The 3,650-nt window shown below is 39.8% G+C and overlaps 2 pseudogenes; both read left to right on the forward strand.

Moving 5' to 3' along the window:
- The first annotated feature begins 356 nt into the window (after positions 1-356).
- On the forward strand, positions 357-1,288 carry LOC149571556 (elongation factor 1-alpha pseudogene; annotated as a pseudogene).
- On the forward strand, positions 1,288-1,876 carry LOC149571557 (elongation factor 1-alpha pseudogene; annotated as a pseudogene).
- Positions 1,877-3,650: the final 1,774 nt, after the last annotated feature.

The following is a 3,650-nucleotide window of genomic DNA, read 5'->3' on the forward strand; positions in this document are numbered from 1 at the left end:
GACAAGGGTTTCATTGCGAACCCAAAATAGAGTGGTAAATAGTCATTTCAAAGGCATCTGAAATGCCCAATTGTTGATCTTCACCCATAGAGAGATCTGCCAGGCACCCGATGTCAACAGTGGCACATTTCCTCAGACTGGAGGAATCTGCCAAAAGAAGGTCGTCATTATAATAAATCTGGCCATTGTCTACTGTTGCATGGGCTAAATTGGCAGATTTTTTTAATTGTTTCTACGTCTTCAGCTATGCGAATTAATGGCAAGTCTGTACTCGTTAAGAGTGGGAACGCGAGGAACTGGAATCAAAAGTTGAATCCTGTGTGCAGCAGGCAGAAACAAACAGGATGGCTCTTCATACTACGCAGTTTCGCTTCTTCTTTCGCTGCTGCGGATACTCCAAGCAAATTCTTGTTTCAATCTGCCAGGAGCTTCTGCATTAAGTAATTGACAAGAAGAAGCCATGGGAAAAGAGAAGACTCATATTAACATTGTGGTCATTGGCCATGTCGACTCTGGGAAGTCAACTACCACTGGGCATCTGATCTATAAGTTGGGTGGTATTGACAAGCGTGTTATTGAACGTTTTGAGAAGGAAGCTGCTGAGATGAACAAGAGGTCATTCAAGTATGCTTGGGTGCTTGATAAACTAAAGGTCGACCGTGAACATGGTATCACCATTGATATTGCTCTGTGGAAATTGGAGACCACAAAGTATTACTGCACTGTGATTGATGCTCCTAGCCATCGTGATTTCATTAAGAACATGATTACTAGAATGTCCCAGGCTGATTGTGTAGTGTTGATTATTGATTCAACAACTAGAGGTTTTGAGGCTGGTATTTCCAAGGACGGACAGACCCGAGAGCATGCTTTGTTGGCATTCACCCTCGGAGTGAAGCAGATGATTTGCTGTTGTAACAAGATGGATGCTACCACTCCCAAATATTCAAAGGGTCGTAAAGGAAGTGTCCTCTTACCTAAAGAAGGTTGGATACAACCCTGACAAAATTCCATTTGTCCCAATCTCAAGATTTGAGGGTGACAACATGATTGAGAGATCAACCAACCTTGACTGGTACAAGGGCCCAACATTGTTGGATGCCCTTGAATAGGTATTAGAGCCCAAACGTCCATCAGACAAGCCTCTCAGGTTGCCACTTCAGGACGTTTACAAGATTGGTGGCATTGGAACTATGCCTGTGGGACGTGTTGAGACTGGAGTGGTTAAGCCAGGTACAATTGTCACTATGGACCAACTAGGCTGACTACTGAGGTTAAGTCTGTAGAAATGCATCATGAAGCTCTGCAGGAGGCATTGCCTGGTGACAATGTGGGATTCAATGTCAAGAATGTTGTTGTGAAGGATCTCAAGAGAGGATATGTGGCCTCTGACTCCAAGAATGACCCCGCCAAGGAGGCTGCTAATTTCACATCTCAAGTTATCATCATGAACCATCCAGGCCAAATTGGAAATGGGTATGCACCAGTGCTGGATTGCCACACATGCCACATTGCTGTGAAGTTTTCTGACATCATGACCAAGGTTGACAGACGATCTGGCAAGGAGCTTGAGAAGGAACCAAAGTTCCTTAAGAATGGTGATGTCGGATTTGTCAAGATGATTCCAACCAAGCCCATGGTTGAGGAAACATTCTCTGAATACCCACCATTGGGTCAATTTTCTGTGAGGGACATGCGACAGACTGTTGCTGTTGGTGTCATCAAGGCTGTGGAGAAGAAGGAGCCAACTGGTACCAAGGTCACCAAGGTTGCCGCCAAGAAGAAGTGAAAGTCCAGGGAAACTGTGCAGGAGCTTAAACATGCAGGGAGTATGTTTGGTTTCTGCACTTATGGTATGGTAATAGGTACCTTATTAGCTTGTATTGAGAGATGGTTCATGGTGTCTCAACCTAGTCATTCCAACATTGCAAGTATAGACCATCTTCTTAAATGAATTTCTCTGGGAAATAAGAGAATGCCCATGAATGGTAATAGAATTGCAAAGAGGACTGCTTCTCAAGGATCTATTAAAGCAACAAATAGAGGGCAAAAGGAAAAAATTGACATAAAGGAACCTTTAAGGTATCCTGCACGTGTCTTTCTTTGTGCATATATGATTTTGGGGCATCCTGAGGCTGTCTTTAGTGGCAGAGGAGAGCGTGAAATTGTACTTGCAAAAGCAGCAACTAGGCTTGTTCCAGATAAATATATAATTTATGACTATAATATATACCTTTGCAAAATGAATTAAATACTCATGTTTACCCTCAATGGAGTTTTATACCTGATATCTATATTTAGTTGATCTTCCTTAAATCATTTTTTTATTTTTATTTTTTTAAAAATTAATCACAATTTTTAACAAACATTGATATCAAGATAGGAAAACCCTTTGGCGGCAAGCCTTCCAAAGGGGGTTAGATGAAAAATAGAGTAAACAGAAGTTAGTCAGGTTTGGCGGTAAACCAGCCAAACCCAAAAAAAATTCAATTTCTTCCATCTTAAAAAGATTAAAGAAGAAATTAGTGAAATCTCTCTCAAGAGTCTCCTTCGAATCGTACCTTCATGCAAACACTCAAAACAAAGATTAAACTGCTCTGATACCATGTTAGAAATGGAAAAAGAAATCTGTAAATAAGCAATACCAGGAAAGAATCTAAGAGAGTAAATGCATGAAAAGATATTACCATAAAATAGGAGAGAGAAAGATTCAAGCTCCAACACCATGAGACAAGATATTTGGAAAGGGGAAAGCAAAGAAAACCCCTTGTGACATTATGAATGAGGCATGAAAAGCCTAAGAAGAAAGAGAGAGAGAGAGAGAGAGCAAGAGAGCAATGGCTCATACAATATTTGAGAAGAGGAAGAAACCTCATTGCTAAATGAGAGAAGAGGGTCATCTCTTAAATAGAGATGAGAGAGAGGAGTTAGAATGTAACTCCCATGTCTATGAATGCCACCATTCATAAGTGTGTGAGGCCAAGTGTGAGATTCCTCTTAAGGAGGAATAATCTAAAATTAGAAATTACAATAAATATTTGTCCTCATATATTCCACTAGATGACAAAATAAGATGTAGTGGAAAAAGGACAAGAAAGAAATATATTAGGATACCTTGGCTTATATCCTAATATATTACAACAATAAAGAAAGGAGTTCTAACCTTGGTTTATAAATACACCAAGGAAAGATTACAACTTCTAACAAACAAGGTACTTTGAACAAGATTTGAACAAATTTTGAAATTTTGTGTATAAGGTACTCATAAGGACGGATTAGTAATGCATAGTTAAGTGTTTTTGACACTCATGTCAAAGGGTAAGATTATTAGTCTTAGAATAGTTTTGACATTTGAGTGTTAAAACACTTAACCAATTTCAATAAAGATGCCAAGCACACTATGTATGTCGAGTCACAGTGTGTGCCAAGCCAATATTTGAACAGGTCCTAAGTGACTTCAAGTGTCGAGTAAGCAATAGATGTCGAGTGATATATAGGTGTCGAGTCATAGTCGATGCTGAGTAATTTAGAATGCTTCATATGCTGAGTGAGCCAAAACTTTACATGTGTCAAGCAAGACAAAATGTAATAGGTGTCAAGCAATCCAAGATCAAACATGTGTCGAGCACCAATAGTCTAGTATGTGCCGA

Source organism: Cupressus sempervirens, chromosome 2, assembly GCF_028749045.1.
Source record: "Cupressus sempervirens isolate cs-2001-9-10 chromosome 2, ASM2874904v1, whole genome shotgun sequence".
Taxonomy (NCBI): domain Eukaryota; kingdom Viridiplantae; phylum Streptophyta; class Pinopsida; order Cupressales; family Cupressaceae; genus Cupressus; species Cupressus sempervirens.